The sequence below is a fragment of the Theropithecus gelada genome, chromosome 4 (genome assembly GCF_003255815.1).
Source record: "Theropithecus gelada isolate Dixy chromosome 4, Tgel_1.0, whole genome shotgun sequence".
Classification (NCBI taxonomy): Eukaryota; Metazoa; Chordata; class Mammalia; order Primates; family Cercopithecidae; genus Theropithecus; species Theropithecus gelada.
In genome coordinates this window covers 55,236,423-55,253,919 of record NC_037671.1, presented here as the reverse complement: position 1 = coordinate 55,253,919, position 17,497 = coordinate 55,236,423, and positions in this window count along the sequence as shown.

The window sequence follows — 17,497 nt, the reverse complement described above, 5'->3', positions numbered from 1 at the left end:
GTATTCCATCATTTTGGTAGCGCACACACCCCACTAGTTTTCTAAGAAAAGTTGCATGGGAGATACATTTTTGAAGCACTTGAATGTCTGGAAATGTCTTAATCATATACTTGGTTTTTGTTTTTGTTCTTTTACTTGACACAGAGTTTACCTGAGATTAGAAGTGCAGGTTGAAAGTAGTTTTCATTCAAAATGGCCGGGTGTGGTGGCTCATGCCTGTAATCCCAGCACTTTGGGAGGGCAAGGTGGGTGGATGACCTGAGGCCAGGAGTTCGAGACCAGCCTGGCCAACATGGTGAAACCCCATCTCTACTAAAAATACACAAAAAAATTAGCCGGGTGTAGTGGCATATGCTTGTAGGCCCAGCTACTGGGGAGGCTGAGGCGAGAGAATCGCTTGAACCTGGGAGGCGGAGGTTGCAGTGAGCCCAGATCGCTCCATTGCACTCAAGACTGGGGGACAAGGCAAAACTCTGTCTCAAAAAAAAAATAAAAAAACAAAAAAAAAAGCTGGACACGGTGGCTCCTGCCTGCCTGTAATCCCAGTACTTTGGGAGGCCGAGGCAGGCGAATCACAAGGTCGAGAGTTCAAGACCAGCCTGGCCAATATGGTCAAACACCGTCTCTACTAAAAATAATTTTAAAAAAATTAGCTGGGTGTGGTGGCCCATGCCTGTAGTCCCAGCTACTCGGGAGGCTGAGGCAGAAGAATTGCTTGAACCCAGGAGGCAGAGGTTGCAGTGAGCTGAGATCGTGCCACTGCACTCCAGCCTGGGCAACAGAGCGAGACTCCTTCTCAAAAAAAAAAAAAAAAATCATTCAAAAATCTGAAGTTACTGCTCCACTGTCCTCTGGTATTCAGAGCTGCTGTTGAGAAATCTGGATATCATTTAGATTTCTGGTCCTTTGAACATGGCCTACTTTTTCTTTCTAGGAGCTTTCAGATAGTTTTATTATTTCTTGTTACTTGAAATTTCATGACAATAAGGCTTGAGATGGGCCTTTTCATTTCTTATTCATTGTATACGGCCCTGAGGATTTTAATATAATCATTCATATTATATATATTATGTATATATATACATATTATGTATATTCATATTACATATATTTTTTAATATGTTCTTGGATATGTTCTTGGATATGTTCTTGTATTTTTCAAAAATATTTTTTTTCTTTCTTTTTTCTGGTTGTCTTTTTGGAACTTTTTTCAGAAGAGTATTGCATTCAACAAATTTTCACGGAGCACCTAAGAATGCTGTCATCCTGGGCACTGTGCTTTTGTGGGCTGCTCTGCCAGGCAAAACTGCATCTGCTCTGTTTAGTGAGCATTGACTGAGGGCAAGAACCACACTTGGGCCTAGAAAATGTTACAGGATATTACACCTGACTGTGAGGATTCAAACCTGTTAAGGTTAAGATAAAATACAAACAGAAAAATATAATAGGGACCAGGCATGGTGGCTCATGCCTGTAATCCCAGCACTTTGGGAGGCCGAGGTGGGCGGCTCACCTGAGGTCAGGGGTTTGAGACCAGCCTGGCCAATGTGGTAAAACCCATCTCTACTAAAAAGAAAAAAATTAGCCAGGCATGGTGGCTCATGCCTGTAATCCTAGCTACTTGGGAGGCTGAAGCAGGAGAATTGATTGAACCCAGGTGGCGGAGATTGTAGCCGAGATCGTGCCACTGCACTCCAGCCTGGGCAACAGATTGAGACTCCGTCTCAAAAAAAAAAAGAAAAAACGAAAGGAAAAATATGAAAGGTAAATAAAATGGGAACATGGATATTACTACAGCACTAAAATGTATTATATTTGATACTGTCTTGATTTGTACGTGTAAATCATTTCCTGTTTAGCACCTGGCTCAATGCCAGACTCCTAGAGATGCTCAGTGTGCATAACTGCCTCAGAATGGACCAAATGTAAACAATTATCAAAGGTCAATCAAAAGCAACTGTTGGACTGGGTGCAGTGGCTCACACCTGTGATCCCAGCACTTTGGGAGGCCGAGGCGGGCTGATCACTTGAGGTCAGGAGTTTGAGACCAACCTGGCCAACATGGAGAAACCCCATCTCTACTGAAAATGCAAAAATTAGCTGGGAGTAGTGGTGTGCACCTGTAATACCAGCTACTCGGGAGGCTGAGGAAGGACAATCGCTTGAACCTAGGAGGTGGAGGAGGTTGCAGTGAGGTGAGATTGTGCCACTGCACTCCAGCAAGCCTGGGTGACAGAGCAAGACTCCGTCTCAAACAACAACACAACAAACCACCGTTGGGACTATTACTCTGATCTTAATAAAAATGTAGTATGAATAAAATATCCAAAGTAGGGACTTGTTTCACTGACTATTTCGTATAAAAAGTCATTTATTATTTAGCTTAAGGTAGCAGACCAAATGTATGCCTTTGCTGGAAACCTTGTCAATAATGAGGCAAAAAAAAAATGAACCAAGAGAACATAAGGGGGATAATAAGTGCATCAGAAACGATGACAAATTTCTGGGAGATGGGAAATGGATGGAGTATATGGACCTATAATGAGGAGTCACAGAGAAGTGAAATGGAAAGGCAGGACCCTGGAAAGGCTGTGGGCTGACGTCACTGAGCTGAAGGGTAGAAATGAGGAGAGATGGGCACGGGAAACAGGACCAATACTTGAAAGTCTTTCTGCAGATCAACTGCTACTAGTCAGGACTTCACCCAAACATGCATCCCAGGGAGTACAGTTAAAAATAATAAAAATACAATAAAAATAAAAGTAAGACTTGTCTCGAGAGAAATTGAATTAACTGTTCTAGGGGAACTGAGGCTTCTACTTGGGTACTTGTTCCTGAGAATAAAGCACTTTGTATTGTTGCATTTTGGAAGGGAAGGTCTAAAGGCACCCTGAAGTGAAGTCTGTCTGACATTTGATCTTGATGCTGGAATCTTTAAAGCCACAGATAAGAAAAGATGGCCCTTGCTACTCTGTAGCTGTGTCCTAAGCTACTTGCGTAGACACAATTAATGGGTTCCAACTTTTTAATTAACTGCAGATGAAATACAGAAGACCCCATAATAGTTCCAGCACAGAATGTTACTGTGGTAAAGGTGTAGTTGACAGAGGCAAAAGAGAAAAAAAAGTGGAAGAAGATCTGGGTAGGGTCAACACATCTGTGTGTGCTGGCTAAGGATAGAAGAATAAACAGTGATTTAATGTTACTTTAAGTTGCAAAGATATCTAGCAGAGGCATGGAGAATAATCATACAACAGCATATGACTGCAAAAAGTCAAGAAGAAGAAGGTAGAGACAGGGAAAGGAACAAAAACAGAAGTGAGGAAAACCCCATTTTTCATCCTGGGCAATCACTAGAGATCCAGATTTGATACATTAGGAAACTGAGGAATGAGCGTGTGATTTAGAAAGATGAGGGTTACCTCAGAAAAACCAAAGTTAGAAAAGGTTTAAATTTGCTTTGTCTTGGGGAGCACTGGGGGAGGGGCAGTACTTTTTAGTATAAACACTGTGTGTACTATCGTATTTCTTTACCATGTACAAATGGTTTTGATCCAAAAATGAAATAAAAATCACTAGATGAACTTATCTTAATGTGAATTTGTCACACATATTTTTAATGGCTTATGTTGTTAGTTGCATATGATTAGTATATTTGTGGAGGTTGTTTTGTTTTGTTTTGGTAGAAACAGGGTTCTCCCGTACTGCTCAGGCTGGTCTGGAACTCCTGGGCTCAAGGGAGCCTCCAGCCTCAGCCTTCCAAAGCACTGGGATTACAGGCATGAGTCACCACACCCGGCCAACATTTGTGTTTATATGCAGGTAGTAACAGCTGTGCTACTATTCAGTATTTTTCTACAAACTACTGACATATTAGCTGATCCCAAGGGCACTAATGGCCCTCCATTTAGGGGAGTGCTTTGCTGTTCACTTGTGGGTACCGTTTAATTAGGAAATGGGTAAATGGAGAGGACTAAGCTCAGAGAGGCAAGGGAGAAGATATTCCTGGCCTTGTCAATGGGGTAGGATGGGGGTGAAGGCAATTGGCTGAGGTGCTGCCAGACTGTATGTGGCCTTGACCCCAGATGGCACCTTAACAGTCGTTGCTTTTGTCCACCTGCCTCTGCCATGGAGTCCACCAGGAGGGGTCAAAGCTAAGCTGGACTTGGACATCTGGGCTGGGTTGGTAGGTGGAAATGCTGTCTTGGTGGCCAAATGGGTCCTTCCAAGCTCCTGGGATGAGTGAGAGAGAGAGACCTTCAAAAGTAGGGAGAGGGGAGGACTGGGGAAGACAGAGTGGAAGCTAAACAATTGTATGTCGCAATGAAGGGGAAAAAAATGGGACAAATTTTAAAACCAGAACCAACTCCTAAACTTTAATTCTGATGTTCACAACAGAAAGAATAAAGTTCAGATTCTGACTAGAATCCCTCCCTTAAATTTAGAGCGTTGTCCTGGGAAGAGAGAACGTGTCAGGCCCTGGGTGACTTCAGCGGTTTATGTGCTCATTCTGCAAATATTTACATAGAGGCCACTTCCACAACAGTTTTTTTCTGGCCAGGAGAGAAGACACATCCCCATAGCATTCTTTTCCTAGCTATTTTTTGCCTTGCCAGGAAAAAGTGATTTTGGAATCTAAACATTTCCCTGCTAAGCCTTGGGATTTTTGATTTGTCACAGAGCACCTGTGTTCCTTTTGGTTTCACATAAAATGATAATTGGACTGTAACCTAGAGACATAAGGTTTTGTGGGCTGATGGATGGTAAGATTTAAAAGCCCGAGTGTTCTTGTTTCTTCACCTTCCCTTTGTGAGACTTCATGCCAGCATTTTTCTCTTTGTGCGTACAACAAAAACAGAATTGCTATCCTCTTCTCTGAGGATAGTAAATCACTTGTATCTAGTTCCCTGTCAGTCCAGGGTCTTCACATGTCCACATGTCCACATGTCCACGGGATTGTTTTTCTCCAGGCTGTTTGGACCCATTGGTATTTGCTCTGAACATAAGAGAGATGGAGAACATTAATTTGGGAAACTCAAGTCCCCGAGCTATTGAAACTTCGTTTTGAGATGCTGAACGTTTTCTATGGAGGTTGGGACAGGAGGTTAAATATTCTAATACTTTTTTTATTGAGAGTGTGGAGTGTGGCAGACATTGTGCCAAATGTTTTATATAATTATTTAATGCTTATCATGATGACGAAGAACACGTTGTTTTCCTCACTTAACAAACAAGGAAACTGAGCTGTGAGATACAAGGAGGTAACTTACAAGGATGCCTGAGAGATAGTATGAGTAATGGTTAGTGAAGAGTATAAGCCTTCAAACCAGGCAATACTGCCTCGTGTGTGTGTGTGTGTGTGTTTGAGTGTGTAGATGGGGTACCCAGACACCTTTCTTTTCAATTTTGGGAAGAATGTTCAAGGCAGTCTTTGCCTGAAGAGGAAATGGCAGGGGTATTTGCTGCTGCAAGTAACTGTGCTCAAGGCTAGCCTGGAGGCCAGGCACAGTGGCTCACACCTGTAATTTCAGCACATTGGGAGGTCAGGCAGGAGAATTGCCTGAGGACAGCAGTTAGAGACCAGCCCGGGCAACATAGGAGGACGCCTTCTCTACAAAAAATAAAAAAGTAGCCTGGTGTGGCGGCACACTAGGTGAAGGATGGCTTGAGCTTGGGAGTCCGAGGCTGCAGTGAGCTATGATTGTGTTACTGCACTTTAGCCTGGGCAATAGAGCATATATATACACATATAAAATAGAGCATATAATATATATAAAGAATATATGAAAAATATATATTCTTTACATATATAAAAGAATCTTATATATAGATATATAATCTTATATATATATATAAAAGAATCTTAATGTAGTTTTCCTTTGCATTTCTGTGATTATAACGTTGAATATCCTGAAAAGAGTTCAAAAGGGATACTGAAGTAGGATATCAAAAATAAACTTGTGTGATTCACACAAATGTATTCCAGGCTAGCCTTTTTAAATATATATATAAAATATAATAAATATATATATATTTAATATATATATAAAGGGCTATATATATATATATATATATATATATATATATATATAGCCTGGAATAGGTTTGTGTGATTCACACAAGTTTATTTTTGATATCCTACCTCAGTATCCCTTTTGAACTCTTTTCAGGATATTCAACCTTATAATCACAGAAATGCAAAGGAAAACTGCATTAAGATTCTTTTTTCACCTCCCAGATTAGCAATAATCCAAGATTTTGACCATACAGCCTGGTGGCCAGGTACTCTGATATACATTGATGGTGAGGGGATTCATTGGTACAACCACCGGTCTCCTATCTTCTTTCAAAATTTTTTTCACGGCCGGTCACAGTGGCTCACACCTGTAATCCCACCACTTTGGGAGGCTGAGGAAGGAAGATCACTTGAGGCCAGGAACTCGAAACCAGCCTGGCCAACATGGCAAAACCCCATCTCTACTAAAAAAAAAAAAAAAGTAGCCAGGCATGGTAGCATGCGCCTGCAGTCCCAGCTACTGGGGAGGCTGAGGCAGGAGAATCACTTAAGCCCAGGGGGCAGAGGTTTCAGTGAGCCAAGATCACGCCACTGCACTCCACCCTGGGTGACAGAGCAAGACTCCGTCTCAAAAAATAAAAAATAAAAAATTCTTTTCACAAACACAGTCCCCATCCGTGCTTCCTTGGAGCCAGTCTGGGTGTGTCCTTTCCTTAGGACCCAGGAACCTGCCCCACAGGGTTGTGTGAGAACTACCCTCCACTTCTGTGAAAACTATCGTCTTTGTTCGTTTTCTGCCAAAGGTCATAACGAGTTACCCCTGCAAGATTTAATGACTGCATGCTAGTAGGGGCCCTTGTGGGTCAACAATTTGGGCCTGGAGGGACTTGGATGAAAAGTCTACCTTAGCAGGATGCTGAGACATTCTAGGACCAGGCGGTGCTTTATAGGTACTCCTCAAAATGCACTCCATCACGTTGGCCCTGCTTATTTTCTAGCTAGTGGTTCACATTTACTAAGCACCTACCACATGCCAGGTTCTGTTTTAAGGACTGTATATTCATTTACCCAGTTAAGATTTACAGGAACACTGTGAGGCTAGTGCAAGTATCATCACTCCCATTGTATAAGTGATAAACTGTGGCTCAGAAAGAAATAATATTCCCAGGAGCATTTAGTTCACAGTTTGACAAAGCCAGGATTTGGACCCAGGTAGTTGTGTTCAAAGCTGACGTTCCCTCAAAGCTCAGTGATGTCCAAAACCTTTGGAACGAGGAGGAATTGCTCATGGGTAAAGGAGAAGTGCATACGTCCAACAATTGCTCTGACACCATTAGGGTGTAAAGCATCAGCACTTGGCTACCTCTCCACCTGCTCCTAGTCACCAGTACTCAGCAATCTCTCCTAGAATAGGGGCAGACCCTCTCCTTTTCACACACAACTTTTCCCAGGGAAGTCCCACTGCAGAGATGCTTGGGCTGAAAGGCTCAAGTCAGTGGTGGGAGTGGTGTCTGGGGTGTGCTGCCTTCAGAGTTTCTTTGAGGATCTGGGTCTCGGTGCTGAATCTGGCCTTTCTGCCACACTCCTTAGCAGTCATGGAGTTTTCCTAGGATCCCCATTCTTCCTCCTTGTAGCCTCACTTCCTGCAAGCCTCCGCCACCCTTCTCAAGTCCCTCATTCATCTCATTCATATTTGTACACACCTTTATCCTAGCCATGGAAGGATTTTATTCCACTCCTGTAGAGCTCCTGACCACCTGCAGGGCTCCCTGGCTCAAGAAGCAGAAGAAAGATGGACTGCTACATAGCAGGTGGAGTAGACTTCAGGGTAACTACCAAGTGACCAACTGTAACTGACATTCAAGCAGGTAAGCCTGAGGCATACGTGGGTTACACCTGTCACACAGTGCTTAGGGACTCAGACACTGTGGTCAGGTGGGTGCTCACAACATCCAGTGACACTTACCTAGGTCCCACCATTAGGGCCCAGCAAAGCCCCCTCTGTAATACTTGGAAATAAGAATTCTTTACATTCCGTGGTGTCCCCAAGGTTCCAATAAATACATACATTTGCATATCAGTTGTCACTCCATCTACCTCAGCCTGTTTAATCTACTAGTGTTGTGGTATCTCTGGCTGGATTTTATTGCTTCTGTAGTATCAGAAGGCGCCAGGGCTTAGGATAGAGACGTGGCACACTGGGCTGAGGTAAAGAATTCTGGGCCTAGATGTGGAAACATGCTTTGCATGAGCAGAGGTCAAAAGCTGACTTTAAATGATAGCTTTCATAGAAATGCTTGCCATTTCTTAGAAACCATCAAAGCTTGGCATTGTTTGTGTCACGAAGAAATTGTAAACAAAACACAATTTGAACCTGTCTCTCTCTCTGGCTTCTGGTTTCCCTTGGCTGGGCCACATCATCATAATGTTGATGAGATATGGGCCGCAGCTTGCTTTGGGCTACTGACGCTGAAAGATGCTGCCAAGAAACCTACAATATGCTGGCCATGAAGACTGAGATCTCAAGCCTCACCTCACAAAATAAAGCCCATTTAGGAAGGCAGACAGAGGGGTGAGAAGGTCAGGTTTGGGTAAAAGGAGCACATGAGGATTAAGAATGGAACAATCTGGTAAATGTCAGTCACTGCTGACTCAGGAGTGTGGTATCAACATCATGAAGTAGAAAGGGCATAAGTTTAAGTGCCAGGAGATTTTGTAGGGGAGGGGAAAAAGCTTTTTTTCTCTATCCTTTTCAATTCTGCAGCTGTGGCCCTGGAAATTCAATTGACAAAAGCCATAATTACAGGAGAAAAAAAGCGTATTTCACGTGCACATAAGGTAACTCAGAGAAACGAAATGAAAATCCCAAAGACATGGTCAGACTTGGAGGTATATACACCATTTTAACAAAGAGCGATGAATTTCTGGAGAACTAACAAGACAAATGAAAAGGCAGTTGAGCTTCTAGAGGCAGGAAGCTGTGAGAAGGTAAATATATGGGGAAGCTAATGGAAGGTAAGTGTTATTTTAGTAGAGTTTGTGTTACAGATTCCTTTTGGTGTCATGTTTGGGATGAAAAGAATCTAGAGTTATCTCTGGTAACTAAGACTTATGCTGCCTTTCCTGGTATGAGAGAGGGAAGGGGAACACCTTCACAAAGAAAAATACATGCCCTGCTTTTAAGCAAATAGGGGAAAGTAGAGAGCCTTTCTGCAGTCTGCTCTTCCCCAATTGCCTTCAGCTCAAAACAATCCTTCTACAAAGGTGATACACTCTGATCCCTCTCAATTTTATATAATTTATTGACGGTCTCTTTCCTGCTAGGCTGGAGGCACTTTGAAGACAGGAACTGTGTCTATTTCACTCACCTTTGTATCTGCAGAACCTAGCATAGTGCCTGGCCCATTTATTTGACTAAAAATTAACAGATGAATGATTTTGAACATCACTTTGAGTACAACTACCTGGGTCCAAATCCTGGCTTTGTCAAGCTATGAACTAAATGCTCCTGGGAATGTTAGTTCTTTCTGAGCCACAGTTTATCACTTGTACAATGGGAGTGATGATACTAGCACTAGCCTCATGGTGTTACTGTAAGTCTTAACTGGGTAAATAAATACACAGTCCTTAAAACAGAACCTGGCACATAGTACGTGCTTAGTTTGAGTTGCCCTGAGTCTCAGTTTCCTTATCTGGAAAATGAAGGTAATGATCTTGTCTTAGTACTTCAATAGCTGCCTTCCTCCATTGACTTACTCTTCAGCAGAGATTCCCATGATGGCATGAGAACAAACAATAATCTCTTATTTTGAAAAAGTAGTGTAAGTGTAAACTATCTTCTTTTTTTCTCTTTCCCTTTTTTCTTAAACCAGGCAGCCCCTGACCCAGAATAGGTTTGGAGAGGCTCCCAAAATGTCTTTTCTTGACTTTCATGGCAGCTATTCCTCATGTGAACGTTCCCAGGGAAATATGGCAACTGTAGGATACCAGAATATACCTCCTCAAAATCTGAGGATTGTTGACCCGAAGATAATTAAGATGCTGGGGAGCTCTGTGTCTTCCCTTTGCTTGCCTAAAATCGGGACAGAGATTTACAGAGACAAAAGGTCTTTTTATCCTCCCTGTCTCTTTTCTTACCTAAAGATAAGATGTACATTCTTCGTTACTGGAGACAACGCTGATCAGCTCAGAGATGGTGCCAGCGGGACCTGTGAGCAGACTTGACTCCACTAGTGTTTGCCCATATATTTTCCTTCCCATAGCTTCCCATCTTTGGAAGCCCAGGACTACTTTCCTTTGTCTTGTCACTTCTCTGAAATTTATTGTTCTTTATAGACATGCTATATACGCCAGACTCGTAAACACTGCCTTGAGTTAACGCTTCACTGAGGTTTCTCCCACGTGATGTGCCCTGTACGTGTTGATAAGCTGGACTGTTCTCTTGTTAATCTGTCCTTTGTTGCAGAAGTCTGTCCCAACTACAAACGTAGGAAGGTTGAGAAAGAGAGCAGACCAAGAGACATTGCAGCAAACTACCAGTGATTATTCTCTCATTTTATCTGCTTCTGTGACACGTTCTCCGGGGAGTTTGAAAAGTAGAGACAAGCACACAGACACATACCACGCATCTTCCTAAGCTAAGGAAATTACACTGAGATCAGAAGTGGCTGGAGCAGCAAATGTCACGCTCCAAATGCCACATTCACAGAAGCAGAAAGGACAAAAACAAATCGGCAGCCCATTTGTGCACAGCTGTGAGATGGAGTGTCTGAAAAATGTAGTCGTGAGATATCTCACTTTTGTTTTTAGCAGAACACTTCAAATGATAGCAGCAAAACTTTGACTTAGTGGAAAAACGTCTCCAGAGTTGGAGTTAGATGTCCTGGATCCTATCTAGAGTTCACCCTTATCTTGTCCTCGGGCAAATCACGCTTCTCTGGGTTTCAGTTTCCTCCTTCAGTCTAAATGGCTATATGGCCTCTCATGGCCCTAACACTGTGAGACGATAATAGTGGTATTAATTTGGATTAGTCAAACAAGGGACAGCTGCCTCAGGGCATAACTTTCTGCTTCCAGGTGATGCTGGCATCCCTCTACCAGCACCTGGATCCACTCTCCCAGGAGGAGGAGGGTGTGATTTGTACATCCAGCTCTCCTAGCCTGAGACCTTGAGTGACCCAGGATGCAGCTAAGAGATGCTGGCCATGCCCACGAAGAGAGCAGAGGGGCTCAGAAGGGGCTGCAGAGAGATGGGAGAGTTTTGCTCTGCTTGCAGCAAGCCCAAGAACTTAATTTAAACCTAGTGAGTTAATCAGCTGCAGTCTTCCAGTTTAATCCCTTAGAGCCAAAGCTTTCAAGAAGCCTTGACAGTCTTCTGGGACCTATGAGATACTGTCCTGGATCTTGGTGGTGGTGGGAGGAGCTGGGGCGAGGAGCTGGCAGTGGGGGGGCTCTGCAGACAAGTTGCTTATGATTTAGTAGGAGAGAAGTGACACAAGCCAATTAGTCACAATTTTTCTCTGAAGCCTTCTGAGGTGTGGCACAGGCCAGGATGTGGTAGAAAGTAAACACAGGTGAAACAGAGCTCTTTGAGAGTGCCCTGGAGGCCCAGGGGGAGTAGATTGTGTGTAATTATTTAATCATTCATTGGCTGGAGTTAAACTGTGAAAAGCCTCCAGGAGGAATAGTAGAACTTCCAGGAGGAGCTGGAGGGTGGGGAAGGTGAGAGAAAGAGCATTCCAGATGCCAGCAGAGCAAAGGGGCAGGGGTAGGGAGGGGCCGCGGGTGTCCTGGGAACCAGAACCACTCTTGGCTAGCAGCAGACCTGAAGGAGGAGCAGGAGGTGAGCTGGAAAGGTAGGTCAGTGTCAAACCTGTACAGACCTAGAATGCAAAGTTTATGATTTGGGCTTTAACCTGCATACAAAGGGTCAAAAATTGGCTGATTCCACTCATCCTGCAGATGGCTTTTGTTTGATCTGTATGGTGTTTTGTTTTGTTTTGTTTTTTTATTTGAGTTTGCTTAAACATACAACATTTCACATACAACACAGATTTCCAGCTTCTCTTTAAAAATGGGAAGGCCAGGCCTTATAGAGAATCTTCGAACGAAAGCTGAGGAGCTGCTTCCCTTTCAGATGAGAGACACAGGGTCTGGCTTGCCACTGTCTGCATACCTGGTCCACCTCACTCACTTGTGGTGCCCTCTGGATCTTCATAGGTGTTTAAGTTCATCACCCTTGCCAGAGAGAGCAGGCTGTAGAAAGTTTAGAAGGTCGCAACTTGCGGATAACAGAGGAAGGTTGTGCCTCAGTTAGACTAACCTGAGGTCAGCGTTTTGATTGGGCAGTGGCGAGAGTAGAGGCAGAATATCTGACAGGAAACTGTTTTGTAGGTTCAAGCCAGAGGTGGTGAGGTCCTGACCCAGGCAGTGGCAGTGAATGAAAATACAGAGGTGGCCTTATATGCAGACGGAACAGGGGCTGCCCAGTGCTGTGCTTTGAGGGCCAACAAAAGTTGTCTCAGATTCATGCTCAACAAGCTTGAAGCCCATGCTCTAATAAGAATACTACCTCAGCTAGATCAAGGCTGCAGTGAGATACGATCGCACCACTGCACTCCAGACTAGGCGACAGAGTGAGACCCTGTCTCAACAAAAAGAAAACAAATGACCTTAGCTCTAGGTAGTGAATAACACTTTAACACTTTTATCCAATGGGATCAGGAATGTCATTCCCCACCAGAACCTTGTGAGCTTGGTATTGTGACTGTCATCTTCGTCCTGCAGATAAAGAAATTGAGACTCAGAGATGATCTATTATTTGTCTACGACCATTCAGCCAGCAAAATGGCAGAACCAGAACAAACCTTCACTCCCAGTCTGAATCCATCTCCCTTGGGCAGGGTGTACTCCTCTGTGTGACACAAAGCATCACTCTCTGTGCTCTTTAAAACTGCAAATACATCTAGGAAGGTAGGAGAAAGCACTTCACCTCCCAGCGATGGTCTGAATATTATCACTGGATCTGTATTTGTCTAGAGGCACGCTAGCATTGGGGACAGAGTGTAGGCTCTGGAGCCAGCGCATCTAGATGTGAATCCCATCATAACCACTCACTGGGAAAGTTACTAAATATCTCTGTGCCTTAGTTTCCTCACTTTTAAGAAAAGGTGATAACACCCACTTTACAGGGATGCTGCAAGGATTCAATGAGTTAATGTGAATAATGCATTTAGCACATAGAAAATGCTGTGTGAGTGTTTGCACATTATTTATTTTATTTTTGAGACAGTCTTGCTCTGTCACTCAAAGGCTGGAGTGTAATGGTGTGATCACTACTCACTGCCGCTTCAACCTCCTGGGCTCAAGTGATCCTCTCACCTTGACCTCCTGAGTAGCTGGGACTACAGGTGGGCATCACTGCGGCCAGCTAATTTTTGCATTTTTTGTACAGTGTTTCGCTATGTTGCCCAGGCTGGTTTCGAACTCCTAGGCTCCGGTGATCCGCCCAGCTCGACTTCCCAGAGTGCTGGGATTATAGGCATAAGCCACCACACCCATCTGTTTGCACATTATTATCCACATTTTTCATAAGCCAGTCTGCAGTCCCAGGTGTCTTGTGATGAGGAGAGAATTGGAGGGAGGGAGTTGCAGAGGAGTTAGGAGAGACATAGCATGGATGTGGCAAGAGAATTGGCACAACTCACTCCCCATGGTGTTTGCCAACAGCAAGACACACCACTGCATCCATCTGGGTTGTTATCTGTGGTGGAAAGTGAGGGGAAGGGATAAAATGGGGGTGGACCTTTCTTTAGCCCTCCCTACCTGAGGGTCAAGCACAGTGCTATGTATTTCTGAGCCAGCCAGAGGAAAGGGATTGGGAGCTGATGGAAGTGCCAAAATGCAAATGTCTACAGGTGCCTGAAGGAAAACTAGATATCTGAAGCTTGCTGGGATAATCATGGGTGCCAAACTGCTGGTATTGTGCTGAGGCTAATATTAATACCTACTCTAGTGACACCGTCTTCTAAAAACTCTGAGCTCATGACCTGTGTCCAGATCCCTAAAAGTGGAGGCATAGAGTGTGAGCAGTGTTGCTATAGCCCAGGAAGTCATGGCTATGGTAGGCAGAATGATGGTCCCTCAAAAATGTCCATGTTCCAACTCCTGGAACCTGTGACAAAACCTTACGTGGCAGAAAGGACTTTATAGATGTGATTACGTTGAGGACCTTCAGATGGGAAGGCTAGCCCAGATGATCCAGGTGGGCCCAATCTCATCACATGGGTCCTGTTGTTCCTGGTGAGTCCTGAGGAAGACACCCTGCTCCTCTGACTCCTCATTGAGAGGCAGCCACCCCTCAATTCAGTCCTCTGAGTCCTGAAAGTCTTGTGGTCAGTTTTTCTGCACACAGGTAGATGCAACCACAACTCAGGCATTTATGAATGGCAGTTACCTGGGTAACTGAAAGGAGATAGTTTTAATTTTGAATAGTCACTAATTGCAAAGGGGCCATCTTTCTAGAAAACACCTCCTTATCTTTTTGGTGAGTGTATCTACTGTTTCTCCTGCAGTGTTTGCACCATTCTGGCAATTATCCCCTTGACGACATCTTCCCAGGACTGAGCAGAGAATTCCAAAGACTGTTCCAATGATCAGGAACTAGAGCTAATCTTAGAACAGCATCTAATGAGTCTTTCTCCCTCTGTATTCCATCACCTCTACCAATCCAGGTAAATCAGGCAGTCACTGCCTAACTAGAGAAACGTGGCCTGGTAGAGGGGTGGGACCCAAGGTTGAGATTTAAAGGCACTATTGGCAAAATCTCACTGTGTGTCCTCTGTGTCCCATAAACAGATTTGAAACAATTACTTCATTTCTAGGTTGCAGGGAACTTTGCACAATTGATCTGGTGTAAACAAAGGTCTTGAGGAGTGAAGAAATTAGGCCTTGAAAGATGTTTCTCAAACTGTGAAATACTTCTTCATCTACCAGAACACATCAGAGAAGACTAATTGTCACCAAATTATTCCCCCGTTCAACCATTTGTGTTGCCACATCTATAAGCGTAATACGTTAAATTTACACCATGCTCACAAATACTTTCCATTCAGCCCCCCAACTTTTCAGCATTGTAGTGATCACTGTTTTTGTCCCCTTCTTCTGCCTCCCCCATCCTAAATCCTGCCAGTACTGCTCCTGGTGAGAAAGTGACAAGGAGACACTAAGAACCCCTTCCTAACACACCAATGTCCCACAGTACGTATGGAGAAGGATGACCCGGGTACCCATTAGTCAGTGATATATACTAAGCCAGTGAATGTAAACAGTGGTTATCTCTGATGGTAAGTTTATGGGCAATTCCTAATTTCTTTTAATGCCTCTCTGCATTTGCCAGAATTGATATATTAATGTTTGCCAAAAAGTTTGAAAATGTCACAGATACTTCCCAGTCTGCTGTGGCACTGGAAAATGTAGGAAGAAAAGATAAAAGAATATTGGCTGTCTCAGAACTACTTCAGTGGGAATGGTACCAAAATTAAAAAGATTTACAAAAAAAAAAAAAAGAAAGATTAGGGGGAGAGATGGACCACGCCCCTCCATGCAACAAAGTGACCCTCGGGGTACAAGCAACAAAGTGACCACATGAGCAGCTGTCCTCACGTCAAGAGAAACCTGCTTAATGACAGTCTTTGTAGGAGAAGAAGAGCCTGTTCCAAAACTTGTTCTTTCTTAAAGTTAAGGCTCTTGATCTTTACTTTTCTCCTGACTCTTCAAGTTCTTCAGGATTATTTTTCCTAACTCAGAAGGTCTGCTTCAAATGCTGCTATTTCTTGTTGAGTCGGGGCAGGGGGCACGCAGGGCTAGGAATAGGAATTTGCTATTTATAATCTCCATGACCTCTATAAAGGTCATCTTTTCTACTCTATCATTAAGAAAGAAACAGGCTGTACTTACTCAATTCTGCTCAAGATTAGAGCTCTCAAAACAGATGTATTGAGACGTCATTCAGCAATTACAGGAAGGCCATTAGATTTTTGGAAGGAGCATTACTTTGTGGGGCATTTAAGGCTTTCTTGCTCACGACCATTTTGGTTGTTTCCAAGCTAGTGCTTTTTTTTTCTTTTTTTTTTTGAGATGGAGTTTTGCTCTTGTTGCCCAGGTATGATCTCGGCTCACTGCAACCTCTGCCTTCCAGGTTCAAGCGATTCTCCTGCCTCAGCCTCCCACGTTGTTGGGATTACAAGCATGTGCCACCACACCAGCTAATTTTTTTATTTTTTAGTAGAGACGGGGTTTCACCATGTTGGCCGGGCCGGTTTCGAACTCTTGGCCTCAGGTGATCCACCAGCCTCGGCCTAAAGTGCTGGGATTATAGGCGTGAGCCACTGCTCCCAGCCCAAGCTACTGCTTCTTAATCGAATGTTTCCAAAGACAAGGTTGGGCATTTGCTTTAATTTTACCTTATACTCTGTTGCTCTTCCCATCTCCTCCTGCACTTTAACTCACGCTCTGTGGACTGATTTAGGGTTTCCCAATATTCAGAATTTTCTCTTGGCTCTCAGAGGCAATTGCTCAGGCCCTTTTGACTACCCTTGTGGGGCTGTCCCTGGGTAGAGTTAGGAAATCATTGAACTTTGCCTACATACTATCAAGATTTTCCACGATCTTCCAAACCTTCCTATTTGCATCAGTCTTTGGTGCATCACTACCTTTCATTTATTTCCCCTAAGCTACCCAAAGCCTGAGTGCTGTTCTAGACTTGCAAATTCTTCCCTGTATCAAGAGCAGTCTCATCAGCTGGTGGGTGAGGAACACAGGGTAACTATGTGGTATGCTTGCTTCTGCTTCCCAATCCTGTGCCCAGAGCAGGCATCGCTGATCAGTCAGCCACGGCACGCATCCCCACTGAGTTGACTCAGCAGAATATTTCTTAACCAGCATTTCAGACAACCACTACCAATGAATCAAGCCCAGCCTTGATTGAAGTTGAAGCTTAACTTGCTGTAGTGTAAAGGGATTTCTCCTATAAACTACATAGTTGAAATGGCTCACAAGTACAGTCTTAGGGTTGTTGTTTTGAGATTCATGATTTTAGAGTCTTCTTTCTGGCATCTCGCAGTCACTGGTTCCTTTTTAGTACAGAGCTATTTTCTCAAGTGACCCTAAGTGTTACTGTCCTTTTAAATAATAATAGATTCCATATGGAGAGTCTATTATGTGCTGGAACCTAACCTCTGTAGTATTTTGTTGCCATAGCAACCCTGCAGGTAGTTTTCATTATCCCCAGTTTACAAATGAGGCTCCAGGTGTTAAGTGACTTTGATTAAGTAGATGCTGGTAAGGGTAGGTGCTCAAACTCAGGGCTGGCCAGGCATAGTGGCTCATGCCTATAATCCCAGCACTTTGGGAGCCTGAGGCAGGCAGATTACCTGAGGTCAGGAGTTCAAGACCAGCCTGGCCAATATGGTGAAACTGCAT